The sequence below is a fragment of the Mirounga leonina genome, unplaced genomic scaffold, assembly GCF_011800145.1.
Source record: "Mirounga leonina isolate KUSES-001 unplaced genomic scaffold, KU_Mleo_1.0 Mir_180, whole genome shotgun sequence".
Taxonomy (NCBI): Eukaryota; Metazoa; Chordata; class Mammalia; order Carnivora; family Phocidae; genus Mirounga; species Mirounga leonina.
Window position 1 is genome coordinate 16,071,768 of NW_023270469.1, and position 23,288 is coordinate 16,095,055.

The 23,288-nt window shown below is 36.2% G+C and overlaps 1 pseudogene; it reads left to right on the forward strand.

The window, feature by feature from the left end:
- The first annotated feature begins 418 nt into the window (after window positions 1-418).
- LOC118023418 lies at window positions 419-19,244 on the forward strand (annotated as a pseudogene).
- The last annotated feature ends 4,044 nt before the right edge of the window (window positions 19,245-23,288 follow it).

The window sequence follows — 23,288 nt, forward strand, 5'->3', positions numbered from 1 at the left end:
AATATATCAGCTATGGCCCATTAAGGATTCACAGCTTAGATCCAGCTCCACAGTCACTCATATTTGTAATTCATTTTGCTTCCCTAATCTTGAGTCCCCTGGGGCCAGGTATCATTCTCAGACCAGGTAAAACTCCAGAAGTCTACAGCCTTCACCCCTAAGTAATCCTGAGTTTGTTCAGGTAGTTGGACCATCCTTCTGCCTTTGCACAACCATGTTCCACACTGAGAGCACTACCCTGTCTCCAGAGTGCCTGTTTGAGGTCCAAACATTATGACTGGTTCTCAACAGCACCTCTCCCTGATGCCTAAAACTTCCTTCCATACTCTCAGCACTGAATTTGGTTCTTCATCAAATGAGGCAGCCTGGAATCAAAACATGTAAAGTGGCCAGGAGCATCTGAGGCAAAGAGATCAGCATGGAAGATGCTCCAACATGGAAAGGATTCAACATGCTCAAGGAACTGCTGGGAGATCACATAGTCCATTTAGCAAGGTAACTTCTAAAATAATAATAATCTCCAAACAGAACCACCTATACTCATGGATCTGATATTAAGATGTCTGAAATCCCCAAGAATCCAATGTTATTTTATGTTACAAACACACTTTCCAAAGCAAAAACAGAAACTCATATATTTTTGTAAATGTTTTTTAAAGAATTTTCACCATAAGAAATTAAGCAAAATGGGTTTGGGTTTTGTTTTGGGGTTTTTGTTTTTTGGGTTTTTTGTCAATTAAGAGAAAAAAAAAAACTTTTCTTACTGATATTAGGAAGATTCAAAGAGCCTGTCACCGATTATTTTTTTAAATTTTTTATTGTTATATTAATCACCATATATTACATCATTAGTTTTTGATGTAGTGTTCCATGATTCATTGTGTATAACACCCACTGCTCCATGCAGAACGTGCCCTCTTTAATACCCATCACCAGGCTAACCCATCCTCCCACCCCCCTCCCCTCTAGAACCCTCAGTTTGTTTTTCAGAGTCCATCATCTCTCATGGTTTGTCTCCCCTTCCAATTTCCCCCCCTTCATTCTTCCCCTCCTGCTATCTTCTTCTTTTTTTTTTTTAACATATATTGTATTATTTGTTTCAGAGGTACAGATCTGTGATTCAACAGTCTTGCACAATTCACAGCGTTAATTAGGAAGATCCACGTCCATTTTCTAAGCATTCTAGGTAATTGTAGTTTAAAAGTATATATGTATTGTAGTTATCTGTTGCTGAATTATAATATATCCAAAACTTAACTGTGTAACAACAACAACCAGAGAATGTCCAATATAAGGAACATAAACAAAGAATCATGAAACATTTTAGGAAAATCAACACCACAAAACAGAGGAAGATTTGACACATGAAGAAGTTGAAATCTTCATATATTCCTGTGACATAGTAAACTTGTGTGGCCACTCTATAAACCTTTTTCACAGTTGCTCAAAATGTTAAACCTAGAGTTACCATACAACCCAGAAATTTCATTCCTAGGTACATACCCCTGAAAATTGAAAACATGTGTCAACACAAAAACTTATAAATGTTCACAGCAATATTATTCATAATAGGCAAGTGTCCAACTGATGAATGGATAAACAAAATGTGGTATATCCATACAATGGAATACTATTCAGCAATAAAAAGGAATGAAGTTTTGATACATACTACAACATGGATGACACTTGAAAACATTAACAGAAGAAATCAGTCTTTAATATTAAATACATACACACACACATATGACAGAACACTGCACTCATAAAATAAGAGCAGGAAACTATGAATAAAAACAAATTAGAAAATAAACAAAAATTTGTCACTGAGACAAACAGATCAATGGAACAGAATAGAGAGCCTTGAAATAGATCTACATTTATACAGTCAATTGATCTTTGGCAAAACAGGAAAGGCATTATCATGGAGAAAACATAGTCTCTTCAACAAATGGTACTGAAACAAATGAACATCTACATGCAAAAACATCAACCTAGACACAGACCTTACATCTTTCACAACAATTAACTCAAAATAGATCACAGACCTAAATGTACAATGCAAAACTATAAAACTCCTAGAAGATGACCTAGGAGAAAATCTAGATAACCTAGGGAATGGCAGTAACTTTTTAGATACAACATGAAAAGCACAATCCATGAAAGAAAAAATGGATAAGCTAAACATTATTAAAATTTAAAACTCATGCTCTGAGAAAGATATATCAATAAAATGAGAAGATAAGCCACAGACTAGGAAAATAAAGTTCACAAAAGACACATCTAGGGGTGCCTGGGTACCTCAGTTGGTTGAGCATCCGACTCTTGATTATGGCTCAAGTCATGAACTCAGGGTCATGCGACTGAGCCCCACATTGGGCTCCGTGCTCAGCAGGAGTCTGCTCTTCCCTCTCTCTCTCCAACTCTCCCTCTGCCCCTCCCACTCATGTCCTCTCTAAAATAAATAAATAAATCTCAAAAAAGGACACATCTGAAAAAGGACTATTATCCAAAATAAATGAAGAACTTAAAAGTCAAAAACAGGAAAACAATCCAATTAAAAATGAGTGACCTTGATACCTCACCAAAAAAAGATATACACATGGCATTAAGCATATGAAAAGATCTTTGCATCATATTCCATGCCAATGTAAATTAAAACAATAATGAAATACCACTACACACCTGTTGGAATGGCCAAAATCTAGAACACTGACAACAGTAAATGCTGGTGAGGATGTAGAACAACAAGAACTCTTATTTATTGCTGGTAAGAACACAAATTGGTATAGCCACTTTGGAAGACAATTTGGCAAATTCTTATAAAACTAAACATACTCTTATCATACAACCCAGCAATCTCACTCATTGGTATTTACCCAAAGGAGGTGAAAACACACCCACATAAAAATCATCTGTACACAGATGTTTATAACACCTTTATGCACAATTGCCAAAATTTGGAAGCAACCATGATGTCCTTCAGTAGGTAAATGGATAAATAAATTATGGTACATCCAAACAATGCAATATTATTTAGCACTAAAAAGAAATGAGCTAAAAAGCTATGATAAGACATCAAAGAAATTGAAATGCATAATACTAACTGAAGGAAGGCCATCTGAAATGATTGCCTTCCTTCCCTATGATTCTACTTATATGACATTCTGGAAAAGGCAAAACTATGGAGACTGTGAAAAAATCAGTGGTTGTCAGGGTTGGAAGGTAAGGGGAAGAGGAGTACAAGAGGTTTTAGGGCAGTGAAAATACTTTGGATACCGTATTACTATACTGTAATATATTCCATATTATATATATATTAATATAATTATATATTTATAATTAATATATATAATTTACTATATAAAATTATGTTATATAATACATATTACTATAATAATATAATGATGGATATATGTCATTATACATTTGTCCAAATCCATAAAATGTATAATACAAAGAGTGAAACTCAAGGTAAACTATGGACTTTGAGTGAGTAGGATGTGTCACTGTAGGTTCATCATTTGTAACATATGTACCTCTCTGGTGGGAGATGTTGATATTGGCAAAGGCTATGCACATGTTGGGGGCAGAGATATATGGGAAATTTCTGTACCTTTCCCTCAATTTTACTGTGAGCCAAAAACTGCTCTTACAAAAATAAAGTCTGTTAAAAAAAACCACTGAAATTAAATCCTCATTATGTGATCTAAAGTCAAAATGGATAAAGCTAAAAATTAAAACAGTCAATTGGAAAATACAGCCAAACACAGCATACCACAGCATAAAAACTTCAGAGATTAAGAAAGAAATAAGAAGATTTGAAAGAAAGATCTGGAAACTCTAGTCTAACAGCAGTGAAAGAAAAACGGAAAAGAGGGGCGCCTGGGTGGCTCAGTCGTTAAGCGTCTGCCTTCTGCTCAGGTCATGATCAAGCCCCAAGTCGGGCTCCCTGCTTGGCGGGGAGCCTGCTTCTCCCTCTGCCACTCCCCCTGCTTGTGTTCCCTCTCTCGCTGTGACTCTCTCTGTCAAATAAATAAATAAAATCTTAAAAAAAAAAAAAGAAAAACGTTAAGAGTGGGATGGGTGGGGGAGACAACACACACACACACACACACACAATTCTGGCAAGTTTTCATAATGTCAAAGTTAAGATACAAATCCTAGGGGTGCCTGGGTGGCTCAGTCAGTTTTGCATCTGCCTTCAGCTCAGGTCGTGATCTTGGGGTTCTGGAATCGAGCCCCACATAGGGCTCCCTGCCCAGCAGGGAGTTTGCTTCTCCCTCTGCCCCGCCCCCAACTCATGAGTGCACTCTCTCTCTCTCAAATAAATAACATTTTTTAAAAAGATACAAATCCTAAAAAATTCCAGAGAAAGTTCTGCTTCCATATGAGCACTGCCTATACATGGGCTACAGAAGATGCCTTGATTTAAGGGCAGCTCTAGCAGTTCCACTCCATTTGTCCTTAGACCAACTATTCTAGAGAAGACCCTCCAAGACTCAACACACCTGGGTACCCAGGGCCATTTGGGTAAGATTAGTACCTTGTGTTCCTTTAAGTCTAATCAGCCTCTCCACACAGAGAATATGCAGAATGCCTATCATATGCCAGACGCTAGGCAACAATGATAGCTCTCCTCTCTATCCTCTCCTTTTCCTAAACCTTCTGGAATATAGTATTCTAAAGACTATATGGAACACACCTCTGGGCTGTTCCCCAGAGATATGAAGAAGCTTGAGTATTTATCCAATGACTTCCAAACCTCATTGGTTACAGGGGTCTTTGGAAGCAATAGCTCCACAGGATACCCAGTCTGGTCTGCACAAAGGCTAAGAACACCCTCCCACAGCTAGAGAATGTGCTCAAGCAGAGACAGGCAGGAAGCTTGCCCTATGGATAATAACTGCCCACAGGTGACCTCTGGGACAAATGGGGGGATCTGGGTAGATGAGTGCATCACATAAAATCAGCCCAGAGGTCACACTTCTGATATAATGTAGAAACACAGGGAGTATTCGTGCTAAAATTGAGCACAAAGCAGCTCAGAGTCATCACCATATTTAACACTATCTTAGACCAATTAGACTAGAGAGAGAAATTAGAGGCATAAAACTGAAAAGAGGCAAAGCTATCTCTATTTTGAGATATGATTTTGTATCTGTAAACTCAATTAATCTACTAAAATACCACAACAAAATATAAGATAATTCAGTGAGGTGACAGGATGTAGAATTAATTAAAAAGAAATCAATACACTATATAATAAAACAACAATTAAAAGATACAATGGAGGGAAGACCTATTCACAGCTAGGAACAAGCTTAATAAGAAATGTACAAAACCAAATGACAGGAGGAAAAGAGAACTACAACCAAGGGATAAAAAGTAGTATGAAAAAGAGATGCTATATTCTTGAAAAGTAAGACTTAAAGTCAATTCTCCCTTAGTTAATTTAATGCAATCCACTAAAATACCAACAGGGTTTTGTTTTTTTCCCCTAGAACTAGACAAATAGATCCCTAAATTCATATAGAAAAATAAATTTTAGGGGCGCCTGGGTGGCTCAGTTGGTTGAGCGACTGCCTTCGGCTCAGGTCATGATCCCAGGGTCCTGGGATCGAGTCCCACATCGGGCTCCCTGCTCTGCGGGAAGCCTGCTTCTCCCTCTCCCACCCCCCCTGCTTGTGTTCCCTCTCTCGCTGTGTCTCTCTCTGTCAAATAAATAAATAAAAAATCTTTAAAAAAAATAAATAAAATAAAATAAAAAATAAAAAAATTTTAAAAGAGCCAGGAAAGGGGCGCCTGGGTGGCTCAGTTGGTTAAGTGACTGCCTTCAGCTCAGGTCATGATCCTGGAGTCCCGGGATCGAGTCCCGTATTGGGCTCCCTGCTCGGCAGGGAGTCTGCTTCTCCCTCTGACCCTCCCCACTCTCATGTGCTCTCTCTCATTCTCTCTCTCTCAAATAAATAAATAAAATCTTTAAAAAAAAAAAAAGAGCCAGGCAAACTCTGGAAAAGAGAAATTATGTGAGAATAGACCTACTAGCTATCAAAACACACTAATTAAAAGTGTATAATTGGTGACTGAAGAGACAGGCCAGTGAACAAAATCAGGTGTTCATAAACAGACCAAAATGTATATAGGAGATTATTATATTATATTATATTATTATATTATAAAGATGACATTTCAAATTACTGAGATGAAGAAGGACATTTTAATAAATGTCAGGATGGCTGAGTAGCAGTCTGGGAAAAGATAAAGTTGGTTCCCTACTTTACACTGTACACAAAAACTCCAAAAGGATTAAAGCTTTAAAGGTAAAAAATGAAATACATTAAAAATGGAGTGGGGAAGTCCTGTAGAAGTTAGACCGCAAAATCCAAAGGCAATATAAGATTGGTAAATTTGACTGAATAAAAATCTAAACCTTATACATGCCCGAAAAACCACCAAACAACAACAAAAACCACTATAAGCAAAATTAAAACTCCAGTGACTAATCTGGAAGGGGGAAAATTAAAATTTATATTACAAAAACTGATCTCCCTTTATAATTTATAAAGATTATTTTTATAAAGATTATAACAATTACCTGGAATTCAAGAAGAAATGATGAACAACCCAAAATAAAAATGGACAAAGGACACACACAGTACTCAGTAAAAACAAACAAGCAAACAGATAACAACAACAAAATACAAATAGCCATTAAGCTTATAAAAAAAAAAGTCTCAACCTGCTCATAATAAGGTAATCAAAACTACAATAAGATATCATTTATTACCTATCACATTGACAAAAATTAGTTTTGACAACTCTTAATGCTGGAGTTGAAACAGGCTCAGGGGTGCAATGTTAATGGGAAAGTGAAATGGTATAACCCTCATGGAGAGGAATCCAGCTATCTTTACCAAAAATGCAGATGCATTTACCCCTTGACCCAGCAATCCTACTTTTGGGAATCTATCTTACAGATACATCTGTACACAAAGTCAATCAGAGAAAGACATGTATCATATGACCTCATTGATATGAGGAATTCTTAATCTCAGGAAACAAACTGAAGGTTGCTGGAGTGGTGGGGGGTGGGAGGGATGGGGTGGCTGGGTGATAGACATTGGGGAGGGTATGCGCTATGGTGAGTGCTGTGAATTGTGTAAGACTGTTGAATCACAGACCTGTACCTCTGAAACAAATAATACATTATATGTTTAAAAAAGAAGAAGATAGCAGGAAGGAAAAAATGAAGGGGGGGAAATCGGAGGGGGAGATGACATGAGAGACTATGGACTATGAAAAACAAACAGGGTTCTAGAGGGGAGGGGGGTGGGGGATGGGTTAGCCTGGTGATGGGTATTAGAGAGGGCACGTTCTTCATGGAGCACTGGGTGTTATATGCAAACAATGAATCATGGAACACTACATCAAAAACTAACGATGTAATGTATGGTGCATGGTGATGTAATGTATGGTGATTAACATAACATAATAAAAAAAATAACAGATACATCTGTACACATATAAAAGGGCATATGTATTTTGCTTAGCATTATCCTCTCTAGCTCCATCCATGTTGTTGCAAATGACAAGATTATATTCTTTTCTATGGCTGAATAATATTCCTGTGTGTGTGTGTGTGGTGTGTGTGTGTGAGTGTGTACACCATATCTTCTATATTGTACACCTGAAATAATATAACAGTATATGTTAAGTATAATGGAATTTTAAATTAAATTTATAAAATTCATATTCAGAAACCAAAAAAATGGCAAAGACAGAAGATGATTCATTATAGCATTATTTGTAATAGCAAAAAAATGGAAGTGATCCAACTGTCCATTAACAGGGTATTGGTTGAAGAAACTATGGATACATCCACACCACTGAATGAAAGTTTGTTGACTATCTCAACTTAGTGATATAGCAAGATCTTGAAAAAAAGCAAGATGCAAGGCAAATTATGTAGTACAGTACTTTTTCTATCACAAGGAAGGGGAAACATAAATACACATTTGCCTTTGCTTTCCTCTGAATAAAGATATACAAGAAAGATAACCAGGAACCTAACAGATATTGTTATCTATAGAAAGGACAAGAGACAGGAGGGAACAGAGATAGAAGCAAGAATTCTGACTGCAACTTTTTACGATTTTTTTTTGTGAATCAGGTAAACATATTACCAATAAAAAGAAAAGTTTCTGAAGTATTCTAAAGAAGAAAAAATAAAAAAAACATGGACATATGGCCTAAAAGGAAATAAGAATCAAATTGATTTCAAATTTCTGATGGAGCAATATCACTAATGTTCTAAGAGAAAAGGATTTGAACTTAAAATTCTACAGGTCTAATTATTTTTTAAAATAAAGACATTCTCAGGTATATAAGGTTCCAGTTTACCATATACAAACTTTCTCTAACAAGAATTTCTCAAGAATGTATTCAAAAAAAAAAAAGAGAGAGAGAGAGAGAGATGGAGAGACTGGATATATAAAGCAAGGGTGAGCAAAGACACCAGCAAAACTAACTAAATGCAAATAAATATTGATTTTAAACAAAAAACTTTAACAACTTGGAACTCAGGATTTGAGAAGTGCCAGAGAAGATGGAAAGAGATGGAAGTAAAAATACATCAAGATTTCACCTCATTTAGGGACAGGATAGAGGGAGTTTACCTGATGGTGGAAAGACATACAATCAGTATATATATTAAAATTACAAATGTAACTAATAAAAGAAAATAAATGGGAGGTATAATTTACAAACCATCAGTGGTGGGGAAAATAGAATAAAATAATCCAATCAGGGGACCTGGCTGGCTCAGATGGTTAAGCGTCTGCCTTTGGCTCAGGTCATGATCCCGGGTTCCTGGGATCGAGCCCCGAATCGGGATCCTGGCTCAGCAGGGAGCCTGCTTCAGCCTCTCCCCCTGCTCATGCTCTCTCTCTCTCTGTATCTCTCTGTCTCAAATATAATAAATAAATAAATAATCCAATCAACCAAAAATAGGCAAAAAGGAGGAAAGAAACAAACAAAAAAGGCATAGTATAATAGAAAACATAAATATGGTAAGTTCAAACACGTTGGTAAGTATAATTAGGTGAAGAATCATCTACTAACAATAGAAATTTTGAAGAGAACACAGGCAGTAACTTCTTTGACATTGGCTGTAGAAACTTGTTTCTATATATGTCTCCTGAGGCAAGGAAAACAAAAGCAAAAATAAACTATGGGACTATATCAAAATAAAAAGCTTCTGCACAGTGAAGGAAACAACCAAAACAAAAAGGCAATTAATGGAATGGGAGAAAATATTGCAAATGACAAGTCCAACAAAGGGTTAGTATCCAAAATATATAAAGAACTTACACAACACCCAAAAAACAAATTATCCAATTAAAAATAGCCAGAAGACATGAACATTTCTCCAAAGAAGACATACAGATGGCCAACAAAGACAGGAAAATATGCTCATCATCACTTATCATCAGGGAAATGCAAATCAAAACCATAATGAGATACCACTGCACATCAGTCACAATGGCTAAAATCAACAACACAATAAACAACAGGTGTTAGCAAGTATACAGAGAAGAGGGAGACTCATGCACTGTTGGTAGGAATGCAAACTGGTACAGTCCCCCTGGAAAACAGTATGAAATTTCCTCAAAAAGTTAAAGATAGAACTAACCCATGATCAGCAATTCCACTACAGGGTATTTACCCAAAGAATACAAGAACACTAATTCAAAGGGATACATGCACCCCTATGGTTATAACAGCCTAATTTCCAATAGCCAAGATATAGAAGCAGCCCAAGTGTCCATCGATTGATGAATGTATAAAGAAGATATAGTATATATGTACAATGGAATATTAGCCATAAGAACAAAATCTTGCCATTTGCAATGACATGGATGGAGCTGGAAAGTATAATGCTGAGCAAAATAAGTCAGTCACAGAAAGACAAAGACCATATGATTACACTCATATGTGGAATTTAAGAAACAAAACAAACAAGCAAAGGGAAAAATCTAAGAGAGAGAGAAAGACAAATCAAGGAACAGACTCCTAATTATAGAAAACAAACATATGGTTACCAGAGGGGAGGAAGATAAGAGGATGGGGTAGATAGGTGATGGAGATTAAGCAGTGCACTTGCCATAATGAGCACTGGGTGATGTATGGAAGTGTTGAATCATTATATTGTACACCTGAACCTGATGTAACACTGTATGTTAGCTAACTGAAATTAAATTACAAATTTAAAAAAAAATAGAAACTTTCATATTACAATAAAAATTCCATATGCTACATTTAAAAAGCAAATCTAAAAAAAAAGACAACACAGAGAAAAGAGACCACTTTCTGTAAGGTAGGACATGTGGAGAAGTGAATCCTGGCCCCTGGCAAGGGCAGGGCAATTCTGCCTCAGGCAAAGACATTTGAGAATCACCGCAATAGGCCCCTCCCCCAGAAGATCAGCAAGAACATCCTGCCAAGACAAGTTTACCAATCAATGAGAATGGCAAAACCCCAGAGCTACGGGAATACAGCACATAGAATTCATGGCTATTTCCCCATGATGCTTTAGTCTTTCAAAATTAATTTTTTAAATTTTCTTTATTTTTTCTTTTTCTATTTTTTAAGTTGGATTTTTCTTCTTTCCTTTTTCAACAAACATCTTATCAATTCCTTCTTTAAAGTCTTTTTAAATTTTTCATTATTACAATCATATTCTATCTCTTCATTGTATTTAAAATTTATATATATATATATATATATATATATATGTTTTCTTTCTTTAAAATTTTGGGACACAGTTTCTTTTAACAGACCAAAATATACCCTAAATCTAGTGTATACTGGAAAAGTTGTAGTGTATGAGGAAAGTTGGAAATAATGCAAATACATGGAGGCTAAAGAGCATCCTACTAAAGAATGAATGGGTCAACTAGGAAATTAAAGAATTTTAAAAACTCATGAAAACACAATATTCCAGAACCTTTGAGTTGCAGCAAAGGAGGTCCTAAGAGGAAAGTATATAGCAATACAAGCCTTTCTCAAGAAACAAGAAAGGTCTCAAATACACAACCTAACCCTACACCTAAAGGAGCTGGAGAGAGAACAGCAAATAAAGCCTAAACCCAGCAGCAGAAGAGAAATAATAGAGATCAGAGCAAAAATCAATGAAAAAGAAACCAAAAGAACAGTAGAACAGATCAATGAAACTAGGCGCTGGTTCTTTGAAAGAATTAATAAGATTGATAAACCCCTGGCCAGACTTATCAAAAAGAAAAGAGAAATGACCCAAATAAATAAAATCATGAATGAAAGAGGAGAGATCACAACCAACACCAAAGAAATACAAACAATTATAAGAACATATTATGAGCAACTCTATGCCAGCAAATTAGATAATCTGGAAGAAATGGATGCATTCCTAGATATGTATAAACTACCAAAACTGAACCAGGAAGAAATAGAAAACCTGAACAGACCCATAACCACTAAGGAAATTGAAGCAGTAATCAAAAATCTCCCAACAAACAAGAGCCCAGGACCAGATGGCTTCCCAGGGAAATTTTACCAAACATTTAAAGAAGAATTAATACCTATTCTTCTGAAACTGTTTCAAAAAATAGAAATGGAAGAAAAACTTCCAAACTCATTTTATGAGGCCAGCATTACCTAGATCCCAAAACCAGACAAAGACCACGACCCCATCAAAAAGGAGAACTAGAGACCAACATCCCTGATGAACATGGATATAAAAATTCTCACCATAATACTAGCCAATAGGCTCCAACAGTACATTAAAAGGATTATTCACCACGACCAAGTCAGATTTATTCCTGGGCTGCAAGGCTGGTTCAACATCCACAAATCAATCAATGTGATACAACACAATAAAAGAACAAGAACCATATGATCCTCTCAATAGATGCAGAAAAAGCATTTGACAAAGTACAGCATCTTTCTTGATCAAAACTCTTCAGAGTATAGGGATAGAGGGGACATACCTCAATATCATAAAAGCCACCTATGAAAAACCCACAGCGAATATGATTCTCAATGGGGAAAAACTGAGAGCCTTCCCCCTAAGGTCAGGAACACGGCATGGATATCCGCTATCACCACTGCTGTTCAACAGAGTAGAGAAGTCCTCGCCTCAGCAATCAGACAACAAAAAGAAATAAAAGGCATCCAAATTGGCAAAGAAGAAGTCAAACTCTCACTCTTTGCAGATGATATGATACTTTATGTGGAAAACCCAAAAGACTCCACCCCAAAACTTCTAGAACTCATACAGGAATTCAGTAAAGTGGCAGGATATAAACTCAATGCACAGAAATCGTTTGCATTCCTATACACCAACAATGAGACAATAGAAAGAGAAATTAAGGAGTTGATCCCATTTATAATTGCACCCAAAACCATAAGATACCTAGGAACAAATCTAACCAAAGAGGCAAAGGATCTGTACTCAGAAAATTATACAATACTCATGAAAGAAATTGAGAAAGACACAAAGAAATGGAAAAAGGTTCCATGCTCATGGATTGGAAGAACAAATATTGTGAAAATGTCTATGCTACCTAGAGCAATCTATACATTTAATACAACCCCTATCAAAATATGATCAACTTTTTTCAAAGAAATGGAACAAATAATCCTAAATTTGTATGGAACCAGAAAAGACCCCGAATGAGGAATGTTGAAAAAGAAAAGCAAAGCTGGTGGCATCACAATTCCAGACTTCAAGCTCTATTACAAAGCTGTCATCATCAAGACAGCATGGTACTGGCACAAAAACAGACACATAGATCAATGGAACAGAATAGAGAGCCCAGAAATGGACCCTCAACTCTATGGTCAACTAATCTTCAACAAAGCAGGAAAGAGTATCCAATGGAAAAAAAGACAGTCTCTTCAACAAATGGTGTTGGGAAAATTGGACAGCCACATGCAGAAGAATGAAACTGGACCACTGCCTCACATCACACACAAAAATAGACTCAAAATGGATGAAAGACCTCAACGTGAGACAGGAATCCATCAAAATCCTTGAGGAGAACACAGGCAGAAACCTCTTCAACCTCGGCCACAGCAACTTCTTCCTAGACACATTGCCAAAGGCAAGGGAAGCAAGGGCAAAAATGAACTATTGGGACTTCATCAAGATAAAAAGCTTTTGCACAGCAAAGGAAACAGTCAACAAAACCAAAAGACAACTGACAGAATGGGAGAAGATGTTTGCAAATGACATATCAGATAAAGGGCTAGTAACCAAAATCTATAAAGAACTCATCAAACTCAACACCCAAAGAACAAAGAATCCAATCAAGAAATGGGCAGAAGACATGAACAGACATTTCTGCAAAAAAGATATCCAAATGTCCAACAGACACATGAAAAAGTGCTCAACATCACTCAGCATCATAGAAATACAAATCAACACCTCAATGAGATACCACCTCACACCAGTCAGAAATGGCTAAAATTAACAAGTCAGGAAACGACAGATGGTGGCGAGGATGTGGCGAAAGGGGAATCCTCCTACACTTTTGGTGGGAACACAAGCTGGTGCAGCTACTCTGGAAAACAGTATGGAGGTTCTTCAAAAAGTTGAAAATAGAGCTACCCTATGACCCAGCAATTGCACTACTGGGTATTTACCCCAAAGATACAAATGTAGTGATCCGAAGGGGCACGTGCACCCCAATGTTTATAGCAGCAATGTCCACAATAGCCAAACTATGTTAAGAGCCTAGATGTCCATCAACAGATGAATGGATAAAGAAGATGTGATATATATATATAATGCAATATTATGCAGCCATCAAAAAAACAAAACCTTGCCATTTGCAACAACGACATGGATGGAACTAGAGGGTATTATGCTAAGTGAAATAAGTCAATCAGAGAAAGACAAGTATCATATGATACGTGGAATTTGAGAAACAAGGCAGAGGATCATAGGGGAGGGGAGGGAAAAATTAAACAAGAGGAAACCAGAGAGGGAGACAAACCATAAGAGACTCTTAATCTCAGGAAACAAACTGAGGGTTGCTGGAGTGGAGGTGGGGAGGGATGGGGGGCTGGGTGATGGACATTGGGGAGGGTATTTACTATGCTGAGCACTGTGAATTGTGTAAGACTGATGAATCACAGACCTGTATCCCTGAAACAAATAATACATTATATGTTGATAAAAAAAAGAAAGAATTTCCTTATGAAAAGACATTCTCAAAAAAAAAAAAAAAAAAAAGACAACACAGAAATAGTAAAGATAAGAGTATAAGAAAAGACACACTAAGTAATTCTTAGTATCAGACCAAAAAAAAGAATTTTAGCCAAATGCACTAAAAAAAACAAAAAGAGGTATTTGCCAAGAAAATAGAACATATGAACTAACACAGCTATCCAGAACCAGCAGAAAAAATAGATAAACAAAAATTAAGAATACAGAATATTTGAATAATCTAACAAGTTTGATCTAATAGATATAAAATAGAACATTGAATACATTAAAGAACATTCTTCTCAAAAAGTCAGGGACACTCACAAAAGAAAATTGATCACATGTTAGGTAATGAAGAAAAAAATCTCATCAACTCCTGTAAAGCAGAAATCACACTGATTGGATCTAATGAAATAAAATTAGATTCATCATCAAAACAAGAGCCAAAAAAAAAAAAATCTATGGACTTAGAAACTATAAAATCCCCTTGTTTAAGGGAAAAATCAAGATAGAACCTATAAACTATTTAAAAATGAATGACGAGCGGCACCTGGGTGGCTCAGCTGGTTAAGCGTCTGCCTTCGGCTCAGGTCATGATCCCAGGGTCCTGGGATTGAGCTCTGCGTTGGGCTCCCTGCTCAGCATGGGGCCTGCTTCTCCCCCTCCCTCTGCAGCTCCCCTTGCTTATGTCCTCTCACTCTCTCTCTTGCTCTCTCTCTCAAATAAATAAATAAATAAAATCTTTTTAAAAAATGAATGACAAGACCACTGTAAAACCTATAGGATTCAAGTAAGACAGTATTCAGAAAAACTGAAATGCACTCATCAGCCTTGCTCTATTTCTTGTTATCTTCCCCAAAGAAACATTTCCACTGTGCAGAGAGATATGCACAAAGGTTTTTATTGCACCATAGTTTGTCATAGTTAACATTCCCCTACTGAGGGACACTTAGTTCTTTCCAGATCTTTCTAGCTCCATGGTATGGAATATTATGCAATAGTTCAACAGAATAAATAGAGTTGTAAGTACAGAAACAGAAAATTTTTCAAGATGCAATATTAAGTAAAATTTTTTATATGCAGACAAAAGTTATAATGGTAATGTACCTTTTATGTTAGAATAATCTCACAAAGGGGCGCCTGGGTGGCTCAGTTGGTTAAGCGACTGCCTTCGGCTCAGGTCATGATCCTGGAGTCCCGGGATCGAGTCCCACATCAGGCTCCCTGCTCAGCGGGGAGTCTGCTTCTCCCTCTGACCCTCCTCCCTCTCCTGCTCTCTGTCTCTCATTCTCTCTCTCTCAAATAAATAAATAAAATCTTTAAAAAAAATAATAATAATCTCATAAAAATTAAAACTAATATATTTCTACAGATACATACCTATTTTACAGAGAAAAATGTCAGGAAATATAGCTGCTGGCCAGTGTGTTACTATTAGGGAGGAGAGTAGATAAGAGGAATGATCAAGGGAACACTCAATTAACTATTTAATTTTTTTTTTACAACAAGAGAGTATTTATATAAAAATTTGTATAGTAGAGAAAGAAAGGTTATCTATGTAAATTATCCTAAAATGATCACATAAGATTCTTCTCATAGACAAATTTTGCAGGCACCATTTATTTAGCTTACATAATTTTTGTTCAGGCAAGTTTTGTCCAGGCAAATTTTTATTGATAAATATAGTTGTTGTTTTTTTAACCATACAGAATCTGGGGGAAAGTAAGGCATTAGATGATTTTCACTGATGTGTTTAGTTAGTGATATCATATCAGATTTCTAAATTACCAGGCTAGAAAAACAGCTAAGATGGAAGGGGCAGAAGCCTTAAATAAAGTCCAATTTTACAAGCTCTATTTATTAAGAATCATGAGGATATCATCTGCAGAATAAATCTTCAAACCCTTAAGTTCATCAATGTCAATATATTTTAAAGTCTGAATCCCAGGCTCACCTTAAATACAAGGGTTTCTTTTAAGACAAAATTCATCATTATCATTAACAGCGCAAGATAGGAACCAAAATGTAAACTACAAACATAAGAACAAAGGAAAATGTTACATAATAAAGTAAAAAGTATGTACCCCATTTCTCTAACTGTACAACAAAATATTATAATAACTCTCAGATACACTGGTTGTTAAATAGGGCAGTGAATAAGAACGATACTCTAATTTAAACAAAATTAATAAAGAAATGTTCTGCATGGGTTTTTTTCCTTGTTTCTACTTCTAATCATTTATCATGCAAATGAAAGCAGTAATGGAAAATGTAAAGAAAACAAATTCTGCAATATACTGAAACCCATATCCAGCAAGAGATAAGATTGAATATCAGAAGGAAGGGGTCTGAAAATTCGCTGTCTGTACAATAACTGGGAGGGAAAACTGTTTTATTTAGCCTGGAGGGATTTTTTTGTAGCAAACTGACTAAATTAAAATCCAGTCTATTAAATCCAGTATCATACTAGAAAATGCCTTTTCCTTGCACTTTTAGATAAATTTTCATTGATCTCATTTTACGCATGATTACATTTTTAATGAGTTGTGCAATATTTCCAGGCTAATTTTAAATTCCCTCTCTCCTCTTCTCCCCCCACCCCCACTTACTGCTTCCTGGATTAACATTTCTGATAAATTGTTGGACCAGAAAGAAGGAGCATTACCAAGATGAAATAAATTACTTCCATTTTTTTGCAGCTCTAAAGCGATAATAGGAGAATACAAATGCCCACTGTCTAATTATGCCACATCTCCCAATTCATTTTACAAAAACAATTATTTTATTTTTATGTAATAGGCATGTTACCTTGTATTCATCATAAATGACCCTGAACAGTGTATGGTCCGTTGGAATAAAAAAAAAAAATCACCCTAACACTGATCAAGTAAACTCATGACCATCTGAAAAGAAGCAACTTCATAAACTAAATAATATGGAGACAATTAGAAAATCTAAACACTAAAAAGTGGGGTTTTTTTTAAAGATTGACATTATTTAAAATTAACTTTCAAGCAGAATACAAAATAATACCATGCATAAATGCTTTAAGAAGCCAGTTCCTCTGTGAGACAAGAGACCAGAAGAGTACCTTGAGTATAATCTTCCACTTTAGGAAAGTAAGCTCATTTTTCTCTATCAGCATCTTCAGCGCAAATGCAGGAAGAAAGATGATTTCATAGAAGCTGCTGAAATTCCAGCCTCTACTTGAGAAAGGAAGTCAGAAAAACCATCAAAATTGGGGCCCATGACCAAGACCTTTGTAAGAGTGTTCTTAAACATCTGTGCTTCCTCCCATGTTAGCTATTATATAACTCCTTGAATTCTTGTGATGATTAGGAGTAAACTCTGTAAATAGATTAAAATTTCTAATTCAGAGAAGGCAAGAAACAAAATAAAATTCAGTTCTAAGGTGCTTACAAGAGATACACATAAAAAAATAAGAGCCTTGAAAGACTGAAAATAAAAATGTAGGAACAGATTTGTTACACATGTACTAACTAGAAGAGAACTGGTGGTGTAGTAATTTTAGTGATTTTTATTAACTTTAGTATCAAAGTAGAAAATAAAGCAAAAAGACTTAAATGGAAAAATCATCAGATTTATGTATAAAAATATAGGATTTATATATTTTATATATATGAAAAGAATATGTATATGTTTATATACAGGAATATAAATATATATTAAATATAAGTATTTACATGAAATATTTAGATACAGAAAAATATTTATATATATTTTATATATGTATATAACTTCATATATATACACACACAGTGCATGTATGCACACATGCACACACACATATTAATTGTGCTAATTAATTGTATGCTCCTAACAATATGCCTTCAAAACATAAAAAAACTGACAGAATCATAAAGGAAAAATGATAAAGATTAAACATGCTAAATGGAGACATGGAAGATATTTTTAAAAGACACAATTGGGGGCACCTGGGTTGGCTCAGCTGGCTCTTGATTTCAGTTCAGGGCATGATCTCAGCATCCTGAGACTGAGCCCCACATTAGGCTTGGCACTCAGTGGGGAGTCTGCTTGAGATCCTCTCTCTTCCTCTCCCTCTCCCCCTCCCCCCACATGCATACTCTTTATCTCTAAAATAATAAATCTTTTCTAAAAATAAATAAATAAAAAGACAAATGAACATCTAAAGATGAAAACTACAATGTGTGAGGTGAAAAATATACTGTATGGAATTACCAGGAGACTAGACAAAGCAGAAAAAAAGATTAGTAAACTACAAGACAGCAATAGGAGCTATCCAAAATGAAACACAGACAGAAATAAAGACAGGAAAAAAGAACTAACAAAGCATCAGTGAACCATGGGGCAAACTCATATGGCCAAATATAATGTATTCTGAAAGAATGGGAGGGCAATATATATTTGAAGAAATAATGGCTGAAAACTGTCCAAGTTTGTTGAAAGCCATAAGCTGTTTTTGTGGGTGGCAGCAAGCAGAGAGAGAGCACCATAAAGGCCTCAGGCACACTGCAAGAATATAAGATGATGGAGTACTTCCTACTCACTCCCAAATGCTACTCACTCCACTTTACCACATGCCAATCTTTATACCTCATCATGTCATTGCCAAGTCCTGCTTCTGGTACTTTCTGTCTCAGCTGAAGAAGTTTTCAGAAAAAATGGTCTACCCTGGGCAGGTATTTAAGAAATCTCCACTGCAGGTAAAGAACTTTGGCAGCTAACTGTGCTACAACTCCTACAGTGGCATCCATATATACTTGGTATACAGGGACCTGACCACTGTGAGCACTGTCACCCAGGGCTATCATGACATGGGGGCCCAGTACAGCACCCAGGCCCATCCAATCCAGATCATAAACATGGAAAAGATCATGGCCAGTCAGTGGTCAAGCAGTTCCACAACTCCAGGATCAAGTTCATGCTGCCCCCATGGATCTTGAATTGACAGCACAGACTAAGCTTCACCGCCAAAAGCCCCAGCACCTTCTTTTAGATGCAAGGCCCTCCCTCATCCCTACATCTACCCAAACAAACTCATAGGGACAAAAAATCCAAGAATCTCCATGAACCCCAAGCACAAAAAACATGAAGAAAACTAAGGCACATCATAATCAAAAAGCTTAAAATCAGTGATAAAGAAAAAATATGAAAAACAACCACAGGGGGAAAATAGAGACATGTTATGTGCAGAGGAATAAAGATAAATAGAACAGCAGATTTCTAATTAAAGACAACATAAGCTACAATATAGCCTACCAAGATCTTTAAAATACTAACTGGGAGACCAGAAAAAGGGAAAATAGATTTAAAAAATGAAGGTGAAATAAAGACCTTCTTTGGACATACAAAAACTGAAAGAATCAATCACTAGTAGACCTGAAATACAAGAAATAAAGTAAGTGCCCCAAACAGCCAAGATGATTCATTATAGCATTATTTGTAATAGCAAAAAAATGGAAGTGATCCAATGAAATGATACCAGATGGAAACCTCGATGCACACAAAGGGAGAGCATTGGAAAGAGAAATTACAAATATAAAGACTTGCTTTTTAATTTAAATCTCTTTAAAAGATTATCAACTGTTTGAAATAAAAATAAGAGCAATGCACTGTAGGGATTTGAACATACATAAAAATGAAATATGTTGACAACAACTTAAAGGCCAGAAGAAAAAGAAGAAATGAAAGAATATACTATTGTAAGGTTTTGTTTTTTTTTAAAGATTTTATTTATTTATTTGAGACAGAGAGAATGAGAGACAGAGAGCATGAGAGGGAGGAGGGTCAGAGGGAGAAGCAGACTCCCTGCCGAGCAGGGAGCCCGATGCGGGACTCGATCCCAGGACTCCAGGATCACGACCTGAGCCGAAGGCAGTCGCTTAACCAACTGAGCCACCCAGGCGCCCTATTGTAAGGTTCTTATACTGTAAGTGTACAGTATCACCTGAAGGTTGACTGTGATATGTTAAAACTGTATAATATACCCCCTAAAGCAACTAATAAAATAACAGTTTTATAAGACAACAAATAGAATCATAAAAATAATAAACTAAAAGAAAGCAGAAAAAGAGGATAAAGGAGACACAAAACAGAAGGAACATATAGAAAACAAATAAGATGGCAGATTCCAATAAAATCATATCAGCAACCACATTAAATGTAAATGGTCTAAAAACCCCAATTAAAAGCTAGAGATTATCAGATTAGGAGAAAAAAGAAGCAACACCAAACTCTATGCTGCTGCAACTTTTTCTTTAAGAAGTAAAAAGGATGAAAATGATATTCTGTGTAAAAACTGAGAAAAAAGTAGAAGTGGCTAGGTTAATATGAGACAAAGTAGATTTCAGAACAAAGATTGTCAGGGATAAAAGAAAAGTCACATCAGGGCACCTGGGTGGCTCAGTCCATTAAGCGGCCAACTCTTGATTTCAGCTCAGGTCATGATCTCAGGGTCGTGAGATTAAGCCCACATCTGGCTCTGCACTCAGCCTCTCTCTCCACTTCTCCCCCTCCTTCAACTCACTCTCTCTCTCTCCCTAAAATAAATAAATAAAATCTTTAAAAAGTCATATCATGATAAAGGAGTTGCTTCATCAAGAGGACATAAAAGTCATAAATATTTATGCACCTAATAATAGAGCTTCAAAATACATGAAGCATAGAAATGCAAAGAGTATTAGACAAATCCATGATTACACTCTAAGATTTCCACCCATCTCAACTGATAGAACAAGTAGAAAATCAGTGAAGACATAGAAGATATGAAAACACTACTAACCAACTTGATTTAATTAGCATTCATATACTACTCCACCCAGAGATAGCAAAATATACGTTCATTTCACATGCCTATACTTTACATAAGATAGACTATACTGGGGGCCAAAAAGAAGTCTCAAAAAAAGTTAAAAAGTATTCAAGTCACACAAAGTATATCCTCTAATCACACTGAAATTAAATTAGAAATCAGTAGCAGAAATATCTCTGGAAAAATATCCAAATACTTAGAAACTAAATAATATACCTCCATGGTGTAATCCATGGGTAAAGGAAGAAATGAAACAGATATTACAAAGTATTTTGAATTAAAAATGAAAACACAACATATCAAAATTTATGGCTTTATTTCTACACTGTATTTCTTAGAATAAAAAACTTCTCCTAAGACAATGCAGGTAACTAGGGTTACATTTAGGAAGTTCATCTAGTACTTTAGGTCTTAGATGTAGTACCAATTTCAACCTTGGATGAAAATCTTCACATTGGCATTAAAATTAGAAGTTGGTGACATCTGGGGCGCCTGGGTGGCTCAGTTGGTTAAGCGACTGCCTTCGGCTCAGGTCATGATCCTGGAGTCCCTGGATCGAGTCCCGCATCGGGCTCCCTGCTCGGCAGGGAGTCTGCTTCTCCCTCTAACCCTCCCCCCTCTCATGTGCTCTCTCTCATTCTCTCTCAAATAAATAAGATCTTAAAAAAAAAAAAGAAGTTGGTGACATCATGACTCCCCCCCAACTCTTGTATTCATGGTTCAAAAAGGTGGAAGTCAATTTTTCATGGTCATTTCTAGTTCTACCTCTGTGTCCTCTCTGAAAAATAACAGAAAAATTACAATAAAATTACTGTATTTAAACCAACACCCAAATCTGAACAATTTCTGGATATTTTTGTCATTTTTACCACAAAAACAGGTGTCAGGGAATTCAAGAGTTATAATAAAAATCCATGCCTGAGACTGAGCAATTTAACTATTTTTAATGATGGCGAACAGTAAATACATGACCAGAAAGATAAAATATTAACATCAAAGTGAAATATAGAAAGGCTCAGAAAGTACTAATGGCCTAAAGGAATGTAGTAGGAAATTTAACAGACTGTAGAGTCCACAAGAGAACATGACAAGAATCTAACACTCAAAATAGTAAAAGCCAGTCTCGTATTTGTTTAACCTACTAAAAAATTCTCTGCCGTCTGGACAGCTACAGTCTAAGACTTCAGCAATGAAAATGTAATTAAGATATGCTAATATTAGACAAGAAAATAGTAAGACCTGGGGATGTAAAAATGTCTTCCAAGCCGCTCAGGTGAGTAGTATATGAACATGAAAAAAGAGATTTCGAGGGGTGCTATGGAGGAACTGCTAAAGTCCCAAAAAATATTTCTGCTGTTAGAGAAGCCATCAATCAGAAAGGTTGAGGGGAGGATCTGTTAATGGAATGATCTCATAGACCTTTGTCCTAGTCTGAATGCCGAGAACAGGAGCATCCATTTCAAGGAAATTCTGCGAGCAGGATTCAGGGAAGTCAAAAAGTCTAGTGCAGATGGATTTGACAGCAGTTTTAAAGAGAAATTTCATAATGGACCTAAAAAAGAACTATCATATTTCAGTACAAAAGCACCAACTTTGAAATCGGGAAACCTCTATGTTTTCAAAGCTGGCTCTACTACATTATAAGCTCTGAAAACTTGGGCGAGTTTCTTACTTGCTCAAAGCCTCATTTTTTTAGACTCAAGAAAACAGAGATAATAGATAATACCTTCCTCACAGGGCTGCTTTAAGGAGTTGTTCATATACATAAAGAACTAAACTCAGTGCTGAGTTTAAGTAAGGCCTAACTCAACAGTACCAATTACTAAAAATAACTAGGACCACATTTCCCAAAGGACCAGAAAATACTGGTTGGAACTGGCAAGTAAACGGAAGATTCAATCAAACGGAAGATTCAGTTCTTATCAAGAGAGCTGAAGATACATGAAAAAATCTGATTTACAAAATTCAGAGTGCTAACTTAAAGTGAATAATGAGGCTATGGCAGGTATTCGCCCAAGATAGCTGCCACCAATTATTTCCCTCCCTTGCATGAACAAGCCACTCTCCCCATCAAGAAATGGGAGTCTACTTCCCTTTCCTTGAATTTGGGTTGTAACTCAGGCAGAAGTGACACTATGGCAGGCTGCTGCTGTCCCCCTTGAAGCGAGCTGCAGTGTAAGAATTCTGACTAGTCTGAGATCACTCTGCCATAAGGAGGCCCAAGCCAGC